Source organism: Apodemus sylvaticus, chromosome 5 (genome assembly GCF_947179515.1).
Source record: "Apodemus sylvaticus chromosome 5, mApoSyl1.1, whole genome shotgun sequence".
NCBI classification, from domain to species: Eukaryota; Metazoa; Chordata; class Mammalia; order Rodentia; family Muridae; genus Apodemus; species Apodemus sylvaticus.
The window spans coordinates 48,388,587-48,415,543 of NC_067476.1; positions in this window are offsets into that span (position 1 = coordinate 48,388,587).

Sequence of the window (26,957 nt, forward strand, 5' to 3'; positions counted from 1 at the left end):
TCAGTCTTATGTTTCCTGGCTGGGTGATCTTTGTGCATCGCCTTTCCGCACCTTTAACATGACAGAAACAACAGCTATCACAATACTTCCCTCACGATGTGGGTGGAGCTAAAGGTGATGAACAGGAATTACTGAACTCAGTGTAGCATCCAGAGTAGCACTGAAATGTACTGATTCATTGTTGCTGGTATTACTGTTAGTGGAATCCTACTGGGGGACCATTAGGTCAGGATCTTAGTAGGAAAAAAAATGAGTAAATCAGGAGAGCTGGGGAAAGCATCCAGACACAGGTATGCACCTATGTGGAGGGAGCCGGAATAATGCCAAGGCAGGAGAAGAAACTGCCTGTGCCAGGGGGAGGAGGAAGAGGAGGAGGAAGAGGAGGAGGGGGAGGAGGAGACAGAAAGCAGCACAGCATCTGAATGTAAACTGGCGCCAACAAGATGAGGTGACTAATCACCCTAGCAAGGAAGAACCAGTCACCTCCTGAGATGAAAGAAAAGGAGAGGACTCGTCATATAAAGGGGGCCTTTTGAGGCGCTCAGAAGGAACACAAACAAGCATATACTTCTGTCCCCTAGGGAGAGACCAACAAGGTCACTGGCCACAAGTGAGAAAGGCTAAATACCATAGAGGCTCTGCACACGTTGGCAAACATTGATAAAATCTAGTTTCTAGCTGCCTTCAACTTTCTTTTCTTTCTTTCTTTCTTTTGCTTTTTTCAAGCCCACTAGTGGTCCAAACAGAAAGCGAAGAACAAAGGCGAGTTCAAAGCAACCGGGCACTGTGCTGGGATTAACCGGGTTCGACCCTGCTGTATCAACAGGGGCAGTGGAAAGCAGCCTCTTTACCTGACCAGTCCGTGTCCTCCTGCCAGGAGGCTGACCAAGAAGAGGCTCCCCAAGAGGAGGCCATGCTCCATCAAAGGTCTAAGAGAACCACACAGACACCCTTTCATCCGATAGTGTGAATGGTGATCCCACAGGCTGGAAAGACGAATCTTCAAGGACCTTTTAGATCTGTGGTTTCAGAGATTGTTCCAAGTTAGCCTCGAACAGAATTAGATACCAGGTGGTCTCTCTGGTTGCAACTCCTTTATGAAAACAGAAATCTACAGGGGGAAAAAAACCCAGAAACTATTCTCTCAATCAAAAAAAAAATCATTTTCACAAAAGCTATATCTACTGTGAACAATCCAACTAAATCTGGCAGGTTGGTTCTTTGCTTCCAAAATGGCGTTGGCCTATTGGTAGGGAGTATGTGATAATTTCCGGGAGTGGGCCTCATAGTCAAATGTCACCCATGCGTGCTTTCATGGGCTTTGTGAGTTTTCTCTATGCCACAGTTTCTCGTGGTGCAATAGCATCAAATATTAACACGGAAAGTGCATATGGAGAGCTTATCCTGCAGGGCTACAAGCCTATTTGATCCTAAGAGAATATGAGAGTTTCTGGGGCTATAAACAAGCAAAGGGGTGGACCTGATGAAGATAAAGTGCTATGTGCCAGAGCTTGTTATTCCAAGTTTGTTGAGGCTGCCTGACCATTAGACTGGTCTCTGTTTTGGGCCATCAATATTGCCCTGGAGATGGCTTATTTGTAAAAGGATCAGGATGTAGGATATGCATTCATTTGTGAAAGATGCCTCCACACACATTCTGGAGCTAATACTGTGTTCCTGAACTTTACCTGTGACTAAATACATTTTATTTCTTACAGCTGAGCTTCAGTAATTGGTTTTTGCAGCCTCAGACACATCCAGCAAGGAAAATATGAGAAGCCTAGTTTCCTCACTGCTTTCCGAAATGGCTTTTACTGCAGATGGGAAAAGCCATCTCAGCTCGGAGCTGGCAGTTCCCAAGGTCAAACCTCAGAGAGCTGGCACCTGGGAGCTCAAACGAGGAGGAGCAGGTGGCTTTGGAAAAACAAATGACCCTAAGTGTGGGAAGCATCAAAGGAGGGGAGAATCAGAGGAGTCAGGAGAGGCTGTGGTCAGAGAGGAGGATGGCCAGAGTTCCCCCCCCCCAGACATTAGTCTCAGATCCGCAGTTCATGGCAGCTCGGCATGGTTTATTTCCTGGTTCTAATGCAATCAGAGCTGTCTGGAACTGCTTAGTAAGCCATCAAATCATACAGCACAGTCAATTCCAGGCCCAACTAGGATCGGAGGCTGGGGAATCATTCCATTTTGTGAGATTCAGCTGTGAAAAGAAAATGCAGGCTCATCCAATAGATTGATTCATTAAATTCATTCAGGAAAAAAAAAAAGGCTAAATATACAGCAATTGATTTGGCCTGGAAAACACTGGTTCGTGGGTCCCACATCACCAGGAGATTTTGACCAGTTGCTGTTCTCCTGTTATGTTTATAAACTTGAGGCTAAAACAAGCACTGAGATCTATACAAGCATCAGTGGATACACAGAATCAGCAGTTTCCTCCTCTGGACTAAATTCATAGTGCACTCTAAGGACTTCTAGAGCTCCCAGATCCTTTTCTAAACGATTTCATATTTTCCTGTCCAAACACTCAACATCTATTCTTTTATCCCCTTCTTCAAGGGACTCCTTGCTGTGGGCACCCATAAGTCCCAATCCTTTGCAAACCCTTTTTTTCCCTGAAACTCACTTTATAAACCATTCCACATGATAAGGATAGAGAATGGCCAATGGAGAACTGCTTTCTCACTGATTTTTGTATTTTTCTCAATCTTCTGGTTATAAACAGAAGCAGGGCGAGGAAGATGTTGAGAACACTGGAGTTATTCACAGGGCACCTTATAAAGCATCATAAGGACTATTTAGAATCGCTATTCATCTCTGAATGTTTCCATTTGTTTCTTTGACCTTCATAAACCCTAGAGCTTTCTGTGTGGTGAGCATGGTATGGGAAGAAAAACATGTTTTTCCTCATAGGCTCCTGATCTTGAGGAAAGGCAGGTACATCTTTTCATGGAGTTTTTCACATGTTAAAACTGTAGATGACTTCTGCCCGGTTGGTTCTTTATACTGGGGCAGACTTTTAGCTGGTCTGCTCCTGTGAAGACTCCAAATCCTGACCCATCCTAGAAGATGTGCTGCACTCAGAGCAGTCAGTCAGAACACGCTTCCCTCCCCTGACCCCCATGAGGTCCCAGAGCTGTTCACTGGGAGCCCAATGGACTTGTAACCTCCCACCACCACCACCCCGATTACCACTCCCTTTCTGCCCCTCCTTTCTTCCCAGTCCTTTCTTCTGGGAAGAAAGAACTACTATCTGGTCTGCTCCCATGAAAACACCATACCCTGAGCCATCCTAGAGGATCCACTGCACTCAGAGCAGTTGACATCATATCCAGAGCCATCCCAGAAGATCCCCTGCTCTCAGAGCAGCTGGGCAACTGACACCACAGCCTTTGGTATGTCAGTAGATCTGCTGCATGTCAGTAGATCTGCTGCATGTCAGTAGATCTGCTGCATGTCAGTAGATCAGTGAGCAACTGATCACCAGCTTGTCTGCTACCCTGAAAACACCACAGTTTGAAGGATTCCTGGGAGCTCCTCTGTACACAGGGCAACTGGGCAACAGACACCACAGACTGAAGATCTCCTGGGGGCTCTGTGGCATGCAGGGACATTGACCCAACAGGCTGAAAGCCTCCTGGTATTTCTTTTGCACACAGGGAAACAGAAACCACAGTCCATAGGCATCCCTGGAGAACATCTTCACACAGCACAACAGCTTGGCTGTTTTTCTGAAAACCCAAAAGTCTGAAGGCCTCCCAGGAGATCTACTGCAGCCAGGGCAACAGATCAGCAGCTTCTCTGCCCCTCTAAAGAGGGGCCCAGGCCTATCAGGAGACCCAGGGACAACCCAGGGACAAAAGAGGCAGACTCCAGACAGAGTTTCCCATACCAGCAAACACCAGGTATACCCAGATGGTAAAAGGAAAGCGCAAGACCATAAGCAACAGAAGCCAATATATGTGGACATCATCAGAACCCAGTTCTCCCACCACAGCAAGCCATGAACACACTAACCCATCTGAAAATCAGGAAGCTGACCTAAAATCCTATCTAAAGAAGATAACAGAGTCCTTTAAGGAGGATATAAATAACTAACTGAAAGAAATACAGGAAAACACAAATAAGCACAGGTAGAAGCCCTTAAAGAGGAGACAGATAAATCCCTTAAAGAAATACAGAAAAACACAATCTAAAAGGTGAAGAAATTGAATAAAGTAGTCCAAGACCTAAAAGTGGAAGTAGAAACAATAAAGAAAACACAAATGGAGGCAAACCTGGAAATGGAAAACCTAGAAAAGAGGTCAGGAATTACAGATGTAAGTATCACCATCAGAATACAAGAGATAAAAGAGAGAATCTCAGGTGTAGAAGAGATTGACACAACTGTCAAAGAAAATTCAAAACGTAAAAAAAAACCTCCTAACTCAAAGCATCCAGGAAATTCAGGATACAATGAAAAGACCAAATCTAAGAATAATCGGAATAGAGGAGAATGAAGATTCCCAGCACAAAGAACCTGAAAATGTCTTCAACAAAATCATAGAAGAAAACTTCCTCAACCTAAAGAAAGAGATGGCCATAGAGATACAAGAAGCTTATAGAACACTAAATAAATGGGACTACAAAAGAAAATCCTCTCATCACATAATAGTCAAGGGAGGGACAGTGGCTTAAGTGACTTTCGGGGAGTGGGGAGGGCCAGAAAAGGGGAAATCATTTTGAAATGTAAATAAAAATATATCGAATTAAAAATAATAATAATAATAATAAAAACACTAAACACACAGAATAAAAAAAAGAATATTAAAAGCTGCAAGGGCCAAGTGGCATACAAAGATAGACATATCAGAATTACACCAGACTTCTCAACAGAGACTATAAAAGCCACAAAATCCTGGATAGATGTCATACAGACTCTAAGAGAACAAATGCCATCCCAGGGTACTATAACCAGCAAAACTCTCACTTAACATAGATGGAGAAAACAAAATATTCCAGGACAAAAACAAATTCAAACAGTATCTATCTACCAATTCAGACCAATAGAGGATCCTAAAAAGAAAACTCCAACACAAGGAAGGTACCTACATCAAAGAAAAGACAAGATACTAAGCATCTAACAACAAAGGCAAACGGAAAGAACCACAAACACATAAGACCACCTACAAAAACAAGCATATCAGGAACTAACAGTCATTTGTCTTTAATATCTCTCAATATTAATGGACTTACCCATAAAAGCTAACATAAGCTAACAGCCTGGATATGCAAACAAAATCCAGCATTTTGCTGCATACAAGAAACATACCTCAATAACAAAGGCAAACTATCTCAGAGTAAAAGGATGGAAAAAGGTCTTCCAAACAAATGGTCCCAGAAAACAATTGCCATCCTAATATCCAATAAAATAGACTTTAAACCAAAAGTTATCAGGCCAAAAGTGATGAAGAAGGACACTTCATATTCATCAAAGGGAAAAATCCACCAAGAGAAGGTGTCAATTCAGAACACCTATGCCCCAAATGCAAGGGCACCCACATTCATAAAAGAAACTTTACTAAAGCTCAAAACACACATTGAACCCCACACAATGATCTTAGGAGACTTCAACACCCCACTTTCACCAATGGACAGGTCATTGAAACAGAAACTAAGCAGAGACACAGTGAAATTAATAGAGGTTATAAACAAAATGGATTTAACAGATATCTACAGAACATTTAACCCTAAAATAAAAGAATACACCTTCTTCTCAGCACCTCATGATACCGTCTCCAAAATCAACCATATAACTGGTCACAAAACCATTCTCAACTGACACAAGAAGATTGAAATAATCCCAAGTATCTATCCTATCAGATCACCATGGTCAAAGATTGGTCTTCAATAACAGCAAAAAAACAACAGAAAGCCCACATACACTTGGAAACTGGGCAACTTTCTACTCAGTAATAACTTAGTCAGAGAAGAAATAAAGAAAGAAATTAAAGACTTCCTGCAATTTAATGAAAATGCTGACACATCATACCCAAACTTATGGGACACAATGAAAGCAGGGCTAAGATGAAAGATTATAGCACTAAATGCCCTGGTAAAGAAACTGGAGAGATCTTACACTAACAACAACACACCTGGAGAGCTCTAGAACAAAAAAGAAGCAAACTCACCCAGGAAGTGCAGAGGCAGGAAATAGTCAAACTCGGCTGAAATTAACCAAATAGAAACAAAGAGAACAATACAAAGAATCGACAAAACAAAATGCTGGTTCTTTGAGAGAATCAACAAGATAGATAAACCCCTAGCCAAACTAACTAAAAGGCCCAGAGTCAGTATCCAAATTAACAAAATCAGCAATGAAAACGGAGACATAACAACTGAAATGGAGGAAATTCAAAAAATCATCAGATCCTACTATAAAAGCCTATACTCAACAAAACTGGAAAATCTAGATGAAATGGATGGTTTTCTAGACAGATACCATATACCAAAGTTAAATCAAGAGCAGGTAAACTATGTAAACAAGTTCATATCGCACAAGGATTTAGAAGAAGTCATTAAAATTTAGTTCAGAATTCTACCAGATCTTCAAAGAAGACCTGATACCAATATTCCTCAAATTATTCCATAAAATAGAAACAGAAGGAACACTACCTAACTTGTTCTATGAAGCCACAATTACTCTGACACCTAAACCACACAAGAACCCAACCAAAAATGAGAACTTCAGAGCAATCTTGCTTATGAATATTGTTGTAAAAATATTCAATAAAATTCTTGCAAACTGAATCCAAGAACCCATCAAAACCATAAGCCACCATGATCAAGTAGGTTTCATCTCAGGGCTGCAAGGTTGGTTCAATATACAAAAATCCATTAACATAATCCACTATATAAACAAAATCAGAGAAAAAAAATCACATGATCATCTCCTTAGATTCAGGAATAGCATTTGACAAAATACAATATCCCTTCATCTTAAAAGTATTGGAGAGATCAGGAATTCAAGGCCCATACCTAAACATAATAAAAGCAATATATAGCAAATCAACAGCCAATATTAAATCAAATGGAGAGATACTTGAAGCAACCCCACTAAAATCAAGGACAAGACAAGGATTTCCTCTTTCCCCATATCTGTTCAATATAGTACTCGAAGTGCTAACTAGAACAATAAGACAACAAAAAGAGACCAAGGGGATACAAATTGGCAAAAAAGAAATAAAGGTATCACTATTTGCAGATGATATAATAGTATACATAAGTAATTCTAAAAAAATTCTACCAGAGAATGTCTCCAGTTGATAAACAACTTCAGCAAACTGGCCAGATATAAAATTAACTCAATAAATCAGGAGCCTTCCTTTAAACAAATGATAAACAGGCTGAGAAAGAAATTTGGGAAACAACTTCCTTCACAATAGCCACAAATAATATAAAGTATCTTGGGGGTAACTCTAACCAAACAAGTGAAAGACCTGTATGACAATAACTTTGAGTCTCTCATGAAATAAATCAAAGAAGATCTCAGAAAATGTAAACATCTTCAATGCTCATGTATTGGTAGAATTAATACAATAAAAATTACCATCCTACCAAAGGCAATCTACAGATTCAATGTAATCCCCATCAAAATCCCAACACAACTCTTCAAAGACATGGAAAGAGCAATTCTCAAATTCATCTGGAAAGGAAAAAAAAACCAGAATAGCAAAAACAATTCTTAACAATAAATGAACAGCTGGGGGCATCACCATCCCTGACCTCAAGCTTTACTACAAAGCAACAGTGATAAAAACTGCATGGTATTGGTACAGAGACAGAAATGTTGGTCAATGGAATAGAATTGAAGACACAGAAATAAAACCACACACTTACAGATACTTGATCTTTGAGGAAGAAGCCAAAAATATACAATGGAAAAAAGAAAGCATCTTCAATAAATGATACTGGTCTAATTGACTGTCTGCATGTAGAAAAATGAAAATAGACCCATATTTGTCACCTTGCACAAAACTCAAGTCCAAGTGGATCAAGGACCTCAACATAAAACCGGAAACACTCAATCTAACAGAAGAGAAAGTGGGAAAGAGCCTTGAACTCATTGGCACAGGGGTAAATTTCTAAACAGAACTCCAATGGTTCATGCTTGATGATCAAAGAATTGACAAATTGGACCTCATGAAACTGGAAATCTTCTGTAAGGCAAAGGACAGTCACTATGACAAATTAGCAACCTAAGGGGTCAGCAGCATCTGTCCATTGGTTGGGTGCAAATATCTCTATCTGACTCTTTCAGCTCCAAGTTGGGTTTTCTGGAGTGTGGTCATGATAGGTCCCTTTTTGTGAGTGTTCCATAGCCTCAGTAATAGTGTCAGGTCTTGGGACCTCCCCTTTGAGCTGAATCCCACTTTGGGCATGTCAGTAGAACTTCTTCTGCTCAGGCTCCTTTCCATTTCCATCACTCCAGGTTCCCCAAACCTTCCCCCAACTCTTTTCCAAGACTTTCCAAACTCCATCTAATGTTTGACTGTGGGTCTCTGCATCTGTTTCAGTCAGCTGCTGGGTGGAACCACTTAGAAGACAGTTATGCTAGGCTGCTGTGTGCAAGCATAACAGAGTATCATTAATAGTATCAGGAATTGGTTCTTTTCCATGGGATGGATGTCAAGTTGGGCCAATCATTGGTTGGCCATTCCTTCAATCTCTGCTCCATCTTTGTCCTTGCACTTCTTGTAGGTAGGACAAATTTTGGATAGAAGGATTTGTGAGTGGGTTGGAGTCCTTATCCTTCTTCTGGAAGTCCTACCTGGCTATGAAAGGTGGCCACTTCAGACTTTATGTCCCCTGCTAGGAGTCATAGCTAGAGTCACCCTCATAGACTCCCTGGAGCCTCCACCATCTCATGTCTCTGGCACATCCTAGGGAGTCCTCCACACACGCTGATTTCCATTCCCTCTCTGGGGCCTCTCTCCCAGGTTCTCCCTACACCTCCCTACAGCTACAATGTGTGAAGGTTGTCTTTGTGTTCAATTGTTGATTGCTACACTGGCAGAGTGAGCTGAGTACTGGACAGATTTCGGTATTGTTAGTCTTATGGCTCATCCCCTGCCTCAGTATTTTGTAAATATACACCTTCCTCACTCATTGACTGGCTTAATGAAGATGTGAAGACCAATAGCTGGGCAGGAGAGGGAAGGTGGGGCTTTGAGGGATGAGAGAGGGTCTCTGTGAGAAGAAGAGATTTGAGAGGATTTGCCAATGGAGGAGGTTTGACATACTGAGAGTGAGAGAGAGGCAATGGGCCACCTGGTCGGACATGGACTAGAATAGATGAGTTAACTAAGTTAGATGACGTCACTGGGAGGTAGCGTGAGATAGGCCTAAGCTATCATAAAATCAGTAAGTCTCTGTGCCATTGTTCATCTGCTGGTAGGACCAAAAAAAAAAAAAAAACCCTGTTATATAAAGTGTCATCAAAATCCAAAGAAAGGGACTCTTCAGGGAAGAGAATGGGAAGAGAAAGGGGTTCGTGAGTTGATGAGGCTTAAATAGTTTTTTGTTTTGGGTTTTATTTTTTTTAATATGCCCTGGTATCAAAAGCATGGCTCCAAGTTCAGTAAATGAAACTTGCAATCAATCTGGAAGAAAGGCATATCAATGGCCTTTGACTTTGTCAAAGTCTCCCTCATTTTTCAAGAGAACCTTCAGACTCTAGGAACTTAGCTTCCAGGTGGCTCCTCATGAGAAGAGGAAGGCTTTGCTGGTTTCTGAGAAGCACTGGGTAAGACTGTGAGTGCATAGCTGATAGGACTCGTATGAGAGTCTTTTCTCCGAATGATGCATATTCAGAAGCCCAGGACCAACCTATGTAAGCATGGGCCTCCCTCTTGTTTGGAAAGTTACAAATGAAAGCTGATGATTGGATTCCACAGCAACAGTGCAGTACACTGAACACACTGTATTACTTATTCCTGTTCTGACTCTCATACAAGAGAGTGTTGTGAATCGGAAGACAGGGTAAAGGCCCAGGAGAACGGAATTGATTTACATTCCCTATCCCCATGCTAGTTGCTTGGCATCAGGTGCTATGGGGGAATTTGTAAAATCAGTTCCTCCCTGTCTTGTCCTTTACTTACATTATTGGAGACAATATTTGAGATCCCAAGTTTAATTCCTAAAAATTATACTTGAGATGGTAAAGTGATTGGTTGAGATTATAGGCTTCCAGACACAGATAACCCGCTTCAAATCCTGAATCCTTTGATTACTGATGCATAGGATTTCAGCAAGTTAACACGTCTGTGCATAATTTCCCTCATCTATAACATGGGGATTTTGTCAGTGCCTTTATTAAGTGGGTGTTGTAAGTGTTAGATGGCATAATGTGTGCAAAAGCACTGCAAGGCATGCCTGGCATATTGTAAACTATGTATCTATAACAGCTATTGTCGTCCTGCCCATTCTTTGCTAAGCATATTTATCTCTTTCTAATTCTTCACTCCAATATTCAGGAAGAAAGAGCTACATCATGTTTCAAGAACTAGCAGAAGCCACTGGAGTAATGAAAATGTTTCCTTTCTAAGACTGGGAGACAGACTCCCTGCAGGAGGCAGTTTTCTTTCATCCTCTGCCTGTTGAGTGGTAAGATGGGAAACATTCCGTGTCCAGCATGTCCTGTAATTACGGGATAAACTATCACAAGGGAAAAGAACATGGGCCAGCAACGCTCTTTAGGAAGATCTTCAAAGGATCCTTTATATTCTCAATGGGCCAGGTCAATAGGTAGGATTCTGAAAACATATCATGACAAGGCAGTAAGTGTGCAGAGCAGAGGTCATAACACTTGGTGGCTGCTCCCATGTAGGTAGCTGAAAGTGACACATAATCATCATTGTATTCATTGTTGTTATTGTTATGATAATGGTGGCAGTAGTGGTGGTGGTGGTGGTGGTGGTGGTGGTGGTGGTGGTGTGTGTGTGTGTGTGTGTGTGTGTATGTGTGTGTTGAGATGTGTGTCATCATGTTCATGTGGGAAGATTTTAAGAGACAGAAGACCAGGTTTTCTGCTGCAAGGTAGTATCTTCCATGTATGACATGGAAGCTCTACCCAGGAAATCTCAGCAATATGACTGCCTAAACAAGAAATTTAAAAAAAATGACAATTAACATGCCAGTGTGGATGGTTAAATTCTCACAGGGTTTTATCCTAGAAGAGCTATAGTCAATTACTGGTGAGTGGGAATTTGTCTTCCCCAGAGGTAAGCCCCCTGATAGGCTAGACAATCCCAAGAGGTCAGGAAAATACATATGACAAACATTAAATGATCAGTCAGTTGCATTTATAAATTTATGCAAATATGTGCAATTATAATGAACGCAACTATAATTTAAAAAACAAGAGTTCAAGAATTTGAAAAGTGGGGAGAACTCAAGAGGAATTGGAGGGAGGAAGGGAAGGAAGAGAATTATGCAAATACAGTGCCTATGGCTGAAATTCTCAAAAATGAAAATAAAAACTGAATGCAAGGAAGCCTCTACTATTTTTTTAGGTTTCTTAATCAAGTTATAACTTCCTCCTGACTAGCAAAAGATAAATTGGGGTTGTAAATTTCAATATGATCAAATATTATTTATACAGATGTAATTGGTTAAAAATGAGATCATTGCTGTGGGCTTTAATCAGTAACATTGGATGTTCTCATTAAAAGGGTGACTTTGAATATAGACACATTTCCAAGAAGAATTCCACATGAAAACTAAAGCAGAGCTGAGACGTGTACAAGCCCAAGCCACAGAGTGCTAGAAATTGCCACCAATCCCCGGGAAGCTATAAAAAAGGGTCATGGAAATGTCTCACAGGCCTCTGAAGAAACCAACCCTGATGCATTTTGATCTTGGAGTTGTTGCTTTCAGAGCTATGAGAAAATGAATTTCTGTTCTTTAAGCCACCCATCTTAGGGTATTTTATGATAAGCTTAGAAAAGCACTACAAAAAGGGAAGAAACGCTATATAGTAGCTCACTCGATGGTTGAAAAGACAGTGTATGGCAAAATGTTATCGTGACTTAAAAGATACCTTCTGATATGTTCACTTTTATGGGCCAGCTTGACTATGCCATCAGTTACCCAGGAATTGCATTAATCATCATTAGGGGTGCTAACTGAGGGGGTGTTACTGAAAGACATGAAGGTTTTAATTAGTAGATTGAATAAAACATTGTAGCTCTCTCCCCTGCCTCCCCGGTGAAAGCACCATTGTCGGTACACTGTGAGTAGCCTCTATCCAGTCAGAAGGAAGAGAAAGAGACGAATAACAGAGAAATCTGATTTCCTGCCCAATGGTCTTCATGCCGGGACATCCAGTTTCCACTATTTGTCTATTATTATAATATTATTCTATTTACTCAGTGATATTGCTTACAAATTTGTATGATTTATTGTATTATTCCCATATATTCCTTTGATCGTATTACCCCTTCCTACCATATTTTTGTTTTTTTTTTAATTTATTTTTCTCTCATACAATGCTTCCTGACCTCAGCCTCCCCTCGATCCACTCCTCTTCCTTCCCCACAACCACCTCCCCACTTCCACGGATCCACTGTTCCTCCATTTTCCTTCAGAAAAGAGCAGGCTTCTCAGTGATATCAACCGAACAAGGCATAACAAGATACAATAAGACCAGGCACAAATCCTCATATCAAGGCTGGATGAGGAAACCCAGTAGTGGGAAAAGGGTCCCAAGAGCAAGCAGATGAGTCAGAGAATCCTCCCTCCCACCGTTAAGATTCCCACAAACACACCATGCTAAATAAACATAGTGTGTGTGCAGATGACCTAGCGACAACCCATGCAGACTCCCTAACTGATGCTTCAGTCTCTGTGGTCCCTATGAGCCTTGCTTAGTTGATTCTGTGGTCATGTCCTCCTGGTGTCCTCAACCCCTCTGGCTCCTACGGTCCTTCATCTCCCTTTTCCACAGGGTTCTCTGAGCTCCATGTTATGTTTGGGTGTGGCTGTCTACATCTGCTCCCATCACCTCCTGCCATTTCTTGTCCTCTCCTTCCATTTTCTTCTTGTAGCTCATCTTTGATATTTAGCTCATCTTATTTTATCTTTTCACAATGGGAGAAAACATTTTATAGTTATATTTCTGGGTCTGGTTACCTTTGTTTAAAATGTGATATCAGTTCTTCTGTAGATTATATTATTTCATTTACCTTTATGGCTAAGTAAAAAAAAAATCAGTGTGTGTGTGTGTGTGTGTGTGTGTGTGTGTGTGTGTTATATTTTGAAGAATTTTTCTTGAGTCTTGAGCCAATTGGCCTTCAGACTTCAAATATTGCATCAGCTCCTCACTTGCAGACTTTCATTGCTTGCCTGGGTCTCTAGCTTGCCAATACAGGTCTGCATTTGTTATTCTAGAAGTCAATATTGTATCATCCCCAAATCACACTGTTTCTGTGGAGAACTCTGATTAATATAATATCTATGTGTTTTGTAAAGTTCTATTGGAAACTTCAACCTATGTTAAGATCATCAGGTTAGACCTTGAGATGCCCCCTATTGCTGATTTCTTACTCCTGGGAGTCTGTGAGGGTGACGCTGGCTGAAACTCCTAGCAGCTGGGGATATGGAGACTGAAGTGGCAAACTCCTGTAGCCAGGTGGGACTTTCAGTAGAGGACACCAACCTACCCACAAAACCTTCAACCCAAAACCCTGCATATAAGGGGCATAAGGATAAAGATGGACCAAAGATTGAGAGGATGGCTGTAATGGCTATTTCTGGTTGTCAACTTGACTATATCTGGAATGAACTACAATCAAGAATTTGAAGGCTCACCTATGATCCCAATCTGGAGGCTCAGAGATACAAGATTCTGACCTGGATCTTGGCATGGAGATCTTGGCATAGTGGCTATGAATTCCAGAAGATTAAGATAAGAAGATCTCCGAATTCAAGGTCAGGGGTGTCACACGCCTTTAGTCTGGGCCACACCCTCTTCTGGAGCCCTACATAAGGACATTGGAAGGAGGAAGACTCACTCACACTCTTCCTTGCCTGCTTGCCTCGTGGGACTGAGCAACTGCTAGATCCTTGGCCTTCTATCCACAGCTGCCTCGTGGAATGGAGCAACTGCTAGATCCTTGGACTTCCATCCACAGTTGCTGCTGACCACTGTTGGGGAGTTGGACTACAGGCTTTAAGTCATCAACAAACTCCATAACTATATAGAGACTACCCATACGTTTTGTGAGAATTGTGACTAATACAATGACCAACCAATGACTGCCCCAACTTGATACCTATCCCATAGGATAGAGCCAATCCCTGACACTATTAATGATACTCTGCTATGCATGAGGACAGGAACCTAGCATAACTGTCTCCTGAGAGGCTTCATCCAGCAAGGATGGAAACAGATGCAGAGTTCCATAGCCCAACATTATAGGATGCTCAGGAGAGTCCTGTGGAAGAATTGGAGATAAGACTGAGAAACAGGAGGGAGGGCCCCAGGACACACAGGAACATCTACAGCTCAACTAACCTGGGCCCATGAGGCTTCACAGAGACTGAACTACCAACCAAAGAGTATGTAGGGGCTTGACGTAGGCCCCTTACACACTTGTAGCAGATGGGCAGCTTGATTTTAATGTCTGTCCTCTAACAATTGGGCAGAGGCTCTATCTCTGGTGCCTGCCATCAGATCCCCTTTCTCTAGTTGGCTGGACTTCAGTGTGCTTAGTCCTACTTTGATCTAATGATTTGATGTCCCAAGCAGGGGAGGGGTTCACCTTCTCTGAGAAGAAGAGAAGGAGGTAATGAGGGTATTTGTGAGGGTGGGACTGGGAGAAGAGGAGGGAGGGAGCTGCTATCAGGATGTAAAGTGAATAAATAAACTATTTTTTTAAAAAAATATCAACAGACTTTGTCGATATCAAAACCATCTGAGGATATCCCCACTATCACTGTACATACTCATGTGTCTGTGTGCTGCTTAGCGTTTTCATACAGTGCCTAGATTAAGTATAAATGGAAGAATCAGAAGTCTATTTTAAGGTTCGATTTACCTGTGCTTAATTTCCTGTCAGCAATATAATGGCTGACTTGTGCAAATATATTAACTAGTACTTCATTTTAAACATGACATCAAACAAATATAATTTAGGTTCGAAAGGAAAATAAAGCATTCTTTCTATGCATCAAAATACACCTGAATAAATCTCTTTGTATGCCTCACGCTCCCCTTCTCTGAGTTCATTCTGAAATCAATAACACTCAACAGTATGTTCTTTGGAATTAAACTTTGAAAGTTTAGGCTGTCGTGAAAAGGTTTACCGTGAGTCAGTAACTAAACTTGGGTCAAGTGTAAGTGGACCAGTTCTCAGTCTTACATTCAGGAAGCTCAATCCACGGCCTTTCCAACAGTCTGGATTCTGGGAAACTCACAGATGGCATGATGCACTGCTGCTTGCATCCCGGCAGCCTTTGCTGATTCCTCAGTTAGCATTTTTAGAAAGCCTGAGGGTCATCAGAATGGTGTTCCGGGGATAAGTGTAGTTAAGGCTGATTTTCTGGTCAGAAAAGTGTACATTCCTAGATGGATTTATCTGAGTTCTAGTTTGGGCTTTCTCGCTGACAATTGGCAAGACGTCAATAACAAACCCTGAACAGGAACGACTGGGGACAGAGCATGTCAGATTGGCTGTTTCTGTATCGATGTTCTCCTGATTGTAATTAAAGTTTTCAAGTGTTTGGATATCAGTTATTTTCAACATCCAAGAGGCGGGAGGAAGTTAGAAGTTTACTTTCCCTTAGCATGTCTGTTTATCTGTCCTTTTTGTCTTTTTGTTCAATAAATATCTATAGGCTATCTGTTTATAGGCATTTGGGGGAAATGTGATTACTGACAGGAAAGAACCTATGGTTCTTCCAGCCTGCTGAAACTCTGGGTTGGTAGTTGAGGTTTTAGAGAAGCAATGTGTCCTGGTGTCAGCTACGTTCCTGTGGGATTTCAGAGACCCACTGAACTGTTTTTGGGGGGTTTTGTTTTGTTTTGTTTGTTTGTTTGATTGATTTGGATTTTCGAGACAAGGTTTCTCTGTATAGCCCTGGCTGTCCTGGAACTCACTCTGTAGACCAGGCTGGCCTCGAACTCAGAAATCCGCCTGCCTCTGCCTCCCAGAGTGCTTGGATTACAGGCGTGCTCCACCACCTCCCAGCTGAACTGGTTTATAGTAGAAAAAAACCTCTTTTTTATCTTTTTATCAAATCTGAAAAATTTCATATTTCGTGTTGTTTGGAATTAAATGTAAAGGTTTGCTCACTGGATACCTTGTAGTTCCTAAAATTTTATATATTGATTTCATCTGAGGCATTGTAGTTCCTGTTACTAGCACATTTACTGAGTGCTGTGTTAGTTTTGTGTCACATGACCAAAATACTTGCAGAAACAACTTAAAAGAAGAAGCTGTTGGATCTTTCGAAAGTTCCCAGTTTCAAGAAAATTCATTCTGTCCTGGTAGGGAATGTAGGCGGGGTTCATGCCATTGCCATGGTGAATGGAGAAGCAGAGAAAGACCAGAATCCCAGGCCAGATATGACCTTCAAAGATGTATACACAGTGTCTCTTTGGGCAAGATAGACAACCCCCCCCATAAAGGTTCCATAGTGGTCCCCAATATTGCTACCAACTAAATCATGGGTCTGTGAAGTTATTATAGATTTAAACCAGAACAGGTTTTATAACAAAAATAAAATTGGTGACATACCTCATAAGCAGAGAGAGAGAGAGAGAGAGAGAGAGAATATCATGTATATATACACATTCATGAACAAAGTATGAGTAAAAACATGACCTACTCAAGACTGTAGCAAAGACAATGGGCTCAATACTTATTCTAACAGTTCATTATTTTGATCATTTCCTGGAGTAGGGTTTTTTTGTTGTTGTTGTTTTAGTATTTTTTGTCTTTTTTTAAAAAAATTAATTATTTTATTTACATTTCAAACATTTCCTCCTTCCTGGTCTCCTCTCTACAACCTTCCTACCTCCTCTCCCCGCCCCTTGGCCTCTAAGAGGGTACTAACCCACTCACCCACCCATTCTTGGCTCACTGCTCCAGCATCCCCCTTCTCTGGGTCAACAAGCCTCCACAGGACCAAGTGCCTTTCCTCCCACTGATGCCAGGTATGGTAGTTCTCTGCTATACATGTAGTGGGAGCCATGGACCCACGCATGTATATTCTTTGGTTGGTGGTTTAGTCCCTGGGAGCTCTGGTTAGTTGATGTTGCTCTTCCTATGGGGTTGCAATTCCCATCAGCTCCTTCGGTCCTTCCCCTAACTCTTCCATTGGTATACCTGGTCTCAGTCTAATGGTTGGCTATGAGTATCTGTATCTGTCTTAGTCAGATGCTGGCAGAACTCAGAGAACAGCCATACCAGGCTCCTGTCTGCAAGCACTTCTTGACATCAGCAATAGTGTAGGAGTTTGATATCTGAGGATGGGATGACCATCCCAAGATGGGACGGTCTCTGGGTGGCCTTTACTTCACTCTCTGCTCCAATTTTGTCCCTTTATTTCCTTCAGATATGAACAATTCTGAGTTAAAAACTTTGAGATGGGTGGGTGGCCCCATCCCTCCACTGGGTGCCATGCTTATCTACTTAATGTGGTCTCTTCAGGTTCTATCTCCCCACTGTTGGGTATTTCAGCTTAAGTCATCCCCATTTGGGTTCTGGAAGCCTCTCACATCCCTGGCATCTGGTACTTTCTAGTGGTTCTTCTCACCGCCGCCCCCCCACCCACCCACACACATACACACTGCTACTTATTTCTATTCATTCTCCTGGAAGTTAGATTCAAGAAAACCAAATAACCCAATTTAAAAATGGGATACAGAGCTAAACAAAGAATTCTCAACTGAGATATCTTGAATAGCCAAGAAGCATCTAAAGAAATGTTCAACAACCTTAGTCATCAGGGAAATGCAAGTCAAAACGACCCTGAGTTTCTATCTTATACCAATAAGAATGGCTAAGATCAAAAACTCAGGTGACATCAGATGCTTGTGAGGATGTGGAAAAAGATGAATGCTCCTCTACTGCTGGTAAAATCACTTTGGAAATCAATCTGGAGGTTCCTCAGAAAATTGCAATTAGTTCTACCAGAAGACCCAGCTATGCCACTACTGTGCATATACCCAAAAGATGTTCCAATATATAACAAGGATACATGCTCCACCATGTTCATAGCAGCCTTATTTATGATAGCCAGAAGGAAACAACCCAGATGTCCCTCAAAAGAAGAATGGATACAGAAAGTGTGGTAGATTTACACAATGGAATACTACCTAGCAATTAAAAATTACTTCTTCACGAATTTTGTAGGCAAATGGATAGAACTAGAAAATAGCAACCTGAGTGAGATAACCCAGATCCAAAAGTACATAAGTGGTTTGTAGTCACTGATAAGTGGATATTAGTCAAAAGAATACAGAATACCCATGATACAACTCACAGACTACATGAAGCTTAACTAGAAGGAAGGTCAACGTGGGTGTGAGTCAATCCTACTTAGAAGGCAGAACAAAATAACATGGAAGGCAGAAGGAAGGAGGGAGGAAGTAAGAGAGGGAGGGAGAGAGGGAGGGAGAAGGGGAGGGAGGGGTATGGGAGAGGGGAGGGGAAAAAGGGGGAGCAGGACCAGGTATGGGAAAAGACAGAAGAGAAGTCATGGAGTAGTTTTTATATGCTGACTTTTCAAAAAAAATGTTTAATCTTCATTTCAGAGTTGTGTGACTTTAATTTTATCTCATCATTTTCATGAAACTCATTTTTTGCATCCTTTGTCATTGCAGGAAAGTGATCCCTGGCAGTTAAATAGTTACAGGAGAACATAAGGAAGAAAGGGCTTCTTAAGAAGCCATCACATGCAGGGAGAGTTTTACTGGGGCAAGAAAAAAAAATAGATCACCTCCCTCTGCTTTTCTCTTACATGATTGTTGTTTACAGGCTTCCTAATTCAACTTGCACCGGTAAGAGCCCTTACACAAGTTCCCCTCAGAGCTGAACATAACTGAAGTTTTAAATATGTACCTCTTACCCAGAAACCCTTCCAAATTGTGGAGCATTAGGGTCTTTGCATCCTAACCGTACTCAGGCAAAGAGAAGCATTTATTTCCCATGTTTTCCCAATTTTCACCCAAATTATTCCTTTTCGCATCCCCAAAAGACATTTGGCAACGGAGAGATGCAATGTTTGCTCACATTAACCCATTTTAAAAACACTTAAGGAAACAACATGAAGTCGCCTAATCCCCGTAACAGTGCTACCAACTAATGACAACTCTCCAGGCTCTGCTGTTAGAGGGGAGAATATTTGGTTCATTTTGTGAGGAAAAGAAGCCAAGCATTGTCTCTTCTTTCTTAAAGGGAGCAAGCTCCATTGATAAGGATGGTTTGCCGAAGAAGAAGAAGAAGAAGAAGAAGAAGAAGAAGAAGAAGAAGAAGAAGAAGAAGAAGAAGAAGAAGAAGAAGAAGAAGAAGAAGAAAAGAAACACAATTGTGATAACACTCAAAAACTGTATTTCTTATTTTCTTTTGAAATTCTTAGTTTTTGAAATATTCTTTATTTAAATTTCAAACGATTTCCCCTTTCCTGGATCCCCCCTCCCCGAAAGTTCTATAAGCCCTCTTCCCTCCCCCTGTTCCTCTATCCACCCCTTCCCACTTCTCTGTCCTGGTATTGCCCTACACTGCTGCACTGAGGCTTTCAAGGACCAGGGGCCTCTCCTTCCTTCTTATTGGAAATCATTTGATAAGTTGATTGTGTATTGGGTATTCCAAGCTTCTAGGCTAATATCCACTTATCAGTGATGCATACCATGAGTGTTCTTTTGAGACTGGGTTACCTCACTTAGTATGATGTTCTTCAGCTCCATCCATTCATCTAAGAATTTCATGAATTCATTGTTTCTAATGGCTGAATAGTACTCCATTGTGTATATACCACATTTTCTGTATCCATTTGTCCGTTAAGTGACATCTTGGTTCTTTCCAGCTTCTGGCTATTATAAATAGGGCTGCTATGAACATAGTGGGGCATGTATCCTTAGTACATGCTGGGAAATACTCTGGTTATGTCCCCAGGAGTGGTATAGCATGGTCCTCCAGAAGTATCATTTCCAGTTTTCTGAGGAACCACCAGACTGATTTCCAGAGTGGTCGTACCAACTTGCAACCCCACCAGCAGTGGAGGAGTGTTCCTCTTTCACTCCTCCACTTACTCCACATCCTTACCAAAACCTGCTGAGCCCTGAATTTTTAACCTTAGGCATTTTGACCAGTGTGAGGTGATTTGCATTTCGTAATGACTAATGATTTTAAACATTTTTTAGGTGTTTCTCAGTCATTCAATATTCCTCAGGTGAAAATTCTTTGTTTAGCTCTGTACCCCATTTTTAAGTGGGTTATTGGCTCTCTGGAGTTTACCTTCTTGAGTTCTTTGTACATTTTGGATATAAGCCCTCTGTGGGATGTAGGGTTGGTAAAGATCTTTTCCCAATTTGTTGGTAGCCGTTTTGTACTTTTGACAATGTCCTTTGCCTTACAGAAACTTTGTAGTTTTATGAGGTCCCATTTGTCAATTCTTGATCTTAGAGCATAAACAATTGGTGTTCTATTGAGGAAATTTTTCCTGTGCCCATGTCCTCAAGGGTCTTCCCCAGTTTCTTTTCTATTTGTTTCAGTGTGTCTGGTTTTATGTGGAGGTTCTTGATCAACTTGGACTTCAACTTAGTACAAAAAGGTAAGAATGGGTCAATTTGCATTCTTTTGCATGCTGACCTCCAGTTGAACCAGCACCATTTGTTGAAAAGGCTATCAATTTTCCACTGGATAGTTGTAGCTCCCTTGTGATCAAGTGACCATAATTCTGTGGTTTTATTTCCGGATCTTCAATTCTATTCCATTGGTCTACTTGCCTTGCACTGTACCAATACCATGCAGTTTTTAACACAATTGCTCTGTAGTACTGCTTGAGGTCGGGGATACTGATTCTCCCAGAAGTTCTTTTAGTGTTGAGGATAGTGTTAGCAACCCTGGGTTTTTTGTTATTACAGATGAATTTGAGAATTGCTCTTTCTAAGTCTATGAAGAATTGAGTTGTGATTTTGATGGGGATTGCATTGAATCTGTAGATTGCTTTTGGCAAGACTGCCATTTTTACTATATTAATCCTGTCAATTCAAGAGTATGGAAGATTTTTCCATCTTCTGAGGTCTTCTTCCATTTCTTTCTTCAAAGACTTGAAGTTCCTGTCATACAGATCTTTCACTTGTTTGGTTAGAGTGACACCAAGATACTTTATATTGTTTGTGGCTATTGTGAAGGGTGTCATTTCCCTAATTTCTTTCTCGGCCTGCTTATCCTTTGAGTATAGGAAGGCTACTGATTTGCTTGAGTTAATTTTATATCCAGCCAATTTGCTGAAGTTGTTTATCAGCTGTAGGAGTTCTCTGGTGGAGTTTTTTTTGGGTCACTTAAGTGATCATATCATATCATCTGCAAATAGTGATAGTTTGACGGTTTCCTTTCCAATTTGTATCCCTTTGACCACCTCCTTTTGTTGTCTAATTGCTCTAGCTAGACCTTCAAGTACTATATTGAAAAGATAAGGAGAGAGATGGCAGCCTTGTCTAGTCCCTGATTTTAGAGATTGCTTCAAGTTTCTCTCCATCTAGTTTGATGTTGGCTACTGGTTTGCTGTATATTGCTTTTATTATGTTTAGGTATGGGCCTTGAATTCCTGTTCTTTCCAAGACCTTTAACGTGAAAGGATGCTGAATTTTATCAAATGCTTTTTCAGCAACTAATGAAATGACTATGTGGTTTTTTTTCCTTGATTTTGTTTATGTAGTGGATTATATTGACGGATCTCCGTATATTGAAACATCCCTCCATCCCTGGCATGAAGCCTACTTGATCATGGTGAATGATCATTTTGATGTGTTCTTGGATTCCGTTGGCAAGAATCTTTTTTTTTTTTAATTTTTTTTATTCGATATAATTTATTTACATTTAAAATGATTTCCCCTTTTCTAGCCCCCCCACTCCCTGAAAGTCCCGTAAGCCCCCTTCTCTTCCCCTGTCCTCCCTCCCACCCATTCCCAGTTCCCCGTTCTGGTTTTGCCGAATACTGTTTCACTGAGTCTTTCCAGAACCAGGGACCACTCCTCCTTTCTTCTTGTATCTCATTTGATGTGTGGATTATGTTTTGGGTATTCCAGGTTTCTAGGTTAATAACCACTTATTAGTGAGTGCATACCATGATTCACCTTTTGAGTCTGGGTTACCTCACTTAGTATGATGTTCTCTAGCTCCATCCATTTGCCTAAGAATTTCATGAATTCATTGTTTCTAATGGCTGAATAGTACTCCATTGTGTAGATATACCACATTTTTTGCATCCACTCTTCTGTTGAGGGATACCTGGGTTCTTTCCAGCATCTGGCAATTATAAATAGGGCTGCTATGAACATAGTAGAGCATGTATCCTTATTACATGGTGGGGAATCCTCTGGGTATATGCCCAGGAGTGGTATAGCAGGATCTTCTGGAAGTGAGGTGCCCAGTTTTCGGAGGAACCACCAGACTGATTTCCAGAGTGGTTGTACCAATTTGCAACCCCACCAGCAGTGGAGAAGTGTTCCTCTTTCTCCACACCCTCTCCAACACCTGCTGTCTCCTGAATTTTTAATCTTAGCCATTCTGACTGGTGTAAGATGAAATCTTAGGGTTGTTTTGATTTGCATTTCCCTAATGACTAATGAAGTTGAGCATTTTTTAAGATGCTTGTCCGCCATCCGAAGTTCTTCGGGTGAGAATTCTTTGTTTAACTCTGTACCCCATTTTTTAATAGGGTTGTTCGGTTTTCTGGAGTCTAACTTCTTGAGTTCTTTATATATATTGGATATTAGCCCTCTATCTGATGTAGGATTGGTGAAGATCTTTTCCCAATTTGGTGGTTGCCGATCTGTCCTCTTGATGGTGTCCTTTGCCTTACAGAAACTCTGTAACCTTATGAGGTCCCATTTGTCAATTCTTGCTCTTAGAGCATACGCTATTGGTGTTCTGTTCAGAAACTTTCTCCCTGTACCGATGTCCTCAAGGGTCTTCCCCAGTTTCTTTTCTATTAGCTTCAGAGTGTCTGGCTTTATGTGGAGGTCCTTGATCCATTTGGATTTGAGCTTAGTACAAGGAGACAAGGATGGATCAATTCGCATTCTTCTGCATGCTGACCTCCAGTTGAACCAGCACCATTTGTTGAAAAGGCTATCTTTTTTCCATTGGATGTTTTCAGCCTCTTTGTCGAGGATCAAGTGGCCATAGGTGTGTGGGTTCATTTCTGGATCTTCAATCCTGTTCCATTGATCCTCCTGCCTGTCACTGTACCAATACCATGCAGTTTTTAACACTATTGCTCTGTAGTATTGCTTGAGGTCAGGGATACTGATTCCCCCAGATTTCCTTTTGTTGCTGAGAATAGTTTTACCTATCCTGGGTTTTTTGTTGTTCCAGATGAATTTGATAATTGCTCTTTCTAACTCTGTGAAGAATTGAGCTGGGATTTTGATGGGTATTGCATTGAATCTGTTTATTGCTTTTGGCAAAATGGCCATTTTAACTATATTGATTCTACCGATCCATGAGCATGGGAGGTTTTCCCATTTTTTGAGGTCTTCTTCCATTTCCTTCTTCAGAGTCTTGAAGTTCTTGTCATACAGATCTTTCACATGTTTGGTAAGAGTCACCCCAAGATACTTTATACTGTTTGTGGCTATTGTGAAGGGGGTCATTTCCCTAATTTCTTTCTCAGCCTGCTTATCCTTTGAGTATAGGAAGGCCACTGATTTGCTTGAGTTGATTTTATAACCTGCTACTTTGCTGAAGTTGTTTATCAGCTGTAGGAGCTCTCTAGTGCAGTTTTTTGGGTCACTTAGGTAGACTATCATGTCGTCTGCAAATAATGATAGTTTGACTTCCTCCTTTCCAATTTGTATATCTTTGACCTCCTTATGTTGTCGAATTGCCCGAGCTAGTACCTCAAGTACAATATTGAAAAGATAAGGAGAAAGGGGGCAGCCTTGTCTGGTCCCTGATTTCAGTGGGATTGCTTCAAGTTTCTCTCCATTTAGTTTGATACTGGCTACCGGTTTGCTGTATATTGCTTTTACTATGTTTAGGTATGGGCCTTGAATTCCTGTTCTCTCCAAGACTTTAAGTATGAAAGGATGCTGAATTTTGTCAAATGCTTTTTCAGCATCCAATGAAATGACCATGTGGTTTTTTTCTTTGAGTTTGTTTATGTAGTGGATTGTATTGATGGATTTCCGTATATTGAACCAACCCTGCATTCCCGGGATAAAGCCTACTTGATCATGTTGGATGATCGTTTTGATGTGTTCTTGGATTCAGTTGGCAAGAATTTTATTGAGTATTTTTGCATCGATGTTCATAAGGGAAATTGGTCTGAAGTTCTCTTTCTTTGTTGGATCTTTGTGTGGCTTTGGTATCAGCGTAATTGTGGCTTCGTAGAAGGAATTGGGTAGTGTTCCTTCTGTTTCTATTTTGTGGAATAGTTTGAAGAGTATTGGTGTTAACTCTTCTTTGAAGGTCTGGTAGAATTCTGCACTGAAACCATCTGGTCCTGTGCTTTTTTTGGTTGGAAGACTTTCTATGACTCCTTCTATTTCTTTAGGCTTTATGGGACTGTTTAGATGGTCTAGTTGGTCCTGATTTAATTTTGGTATTTGGTATCTGTCAAGGAAATTGTCCATTTCCTCCAGATTCTCCAGTTGTGTTGAGTACAGTCTCTTGTAGTAGGATCTGATGATTTTTTGGATTTCCTCAGTTTCCGTCGTTATGTCTCCCTTTTCATTTCTAAGTTTGTTAATTTGGATACTTTCTCTGTGCCCTTTGGTCAGTCTGGCTAAGGGTTTATCTATCTTGTTGATTTTCTCAAAGAACCAGCTCCTGGTTTTGTTGATTTTTTGTATGGTTCTCTTTGTTTCTACTTGATTGATTTCGGCCCTGAGTTTGATGATTTCCTGCCTTCTACTCCTCCTGGGTGAAATAGCTTCTTTTTGTTCTAGGGCTTTCAGGTGTGTCATTAAGCTGGTCATTTTCTTTTTGGAGGCACTCAGGGCTATGAGTTTTCCTCTTAGCACTGCTTTCATTGTGTCCCATAGATTTGGGTATGTTGTGTTTTCATTTTCATTGTGTTCTAAAAAGTCTTTAATTTCTTTCTTTATTTCTTCCTTGACCAAGGTATCATTGAGTAGAGTATTGTTCAATTTCCACGTGTATGTGGGTTTTCTATTGTTTTTGTTGCTATTGAAGACCACTTTTACTCCATAGTGATCAGATAGGAGGCATGGGATTAGTTCGATCTTCTTATATTTGTTGAGGTCTGTCTTGTGACCAATTATATGGTCGATTTTGGAGAAGGTACCATGAGGTGCTGAAAAAAAGGTATATTCTTTTGTTTTAGGATAGAATGTTCTATATATATCAGTTAAATCTAATTGGTCCAAAGCTTCAATTAGTTTCATTGTGTCCTTGTTTAGTTTCTGTTTTCCTGATCGGTCCATTGAGGAAAGTGCAGTGTTGAAGTCACCCACAATTATTGTGTTAGGTGCAATGTGTGCTTTGAGTTTTAATAAAGTTTCTTTTATGAAAGAGGGTGCCCTTGCATTTGGAGCATAGATGTTCAGGATTGAGAGTTCTTCTTGTTGTATTTTTCCTTTGACCAGCAAGAAGTGTCCCTCAGAGTCTCTTTTGATGACTTTGGGTTGAAAGTCAATTTTATCTGATATTAAAATGGCTACTCCAGCTTGTTTCCTGAGACCATTTGCTTGTAAAATTGTCTTCCAGCCTTTTACTCTAAGGTAGTGTTTGTCTTTGACCCTGAGGTGTGTTTCCTGTAAGCAGCAAAATGTAGGGTCCTGTTTACGTATCCAGTCAGTTATTCTATGTCTTTTTATTGGGGCATTGAGTCCATTGATGTTAAGAGATATTAAGGAATAGTGATTGTTACTTCCTATCATTTTTGACCTTATTTTTTAAATTTGATTGCTTAACTTCTTTTGGGTTTGATGAAAGGTTACTATCTTGCTTTTTCCAGGGTGAAGTTTCCCTCCTTGTATTGGTGTTGTCCTCCTATTATCCTTTTTAGGGCTGGGTTTGTGGATAGATATTGGGTAAACTTGGTTTTGTCGTGAAATATCTTAGTTTCTCCATCTATGGTGATTGAGAGTTTTGCTGGATATAGTAGTTTTGGTTGGCATTTGTGTTCTCTTAGAGTCTGCATGAGATCTGCCCAGGACCTTCTAGCCTTCATAGTCTCAGGTGAAAAGTCTGCTGTGATTCTGATAGGTCTTCCTTTATATGTTACTTGGCCTTTTTCTCTTACTGCCTTTAATATTCTTTCTTTGTTTAGAACATTTGGTGTTTTAATTATTATGTGATGGGATGTATTTCTGTTCTGGTCCAGTCTGTTTGGAGTTCTGTAGGCTTCTTGTATATTCATGGGCATCTCTCTCTTTAGGTTAGGGAAGTTTTCTTCCATAATTTTATTGAAGATATTTGCTGGCCCTTTAAGTTGTAAATCTTCACTCTCATCTATGCCTATAATCCTTAGGTTTGGTCTTCTCATTGTGTCCTGGATTTCCTGGATATTTTGGGTTACAAGCTTTTTGCATTTTGCATTTTCTTTAACTGTTGAGTCCATGGTTTCTATGGTATCTTCAGCATCTGAGATTCTTTCTTCTATTTCTTGTATTCTGTTGTTGATATTTGCATCTCTGTCCCCTGATTTCTTCCCAAGGCTTTCTATCTCCAAAGTTGTCTCCTTTTGAGTTTTCTTAGTTGTTTCTACTTCTGATTTTA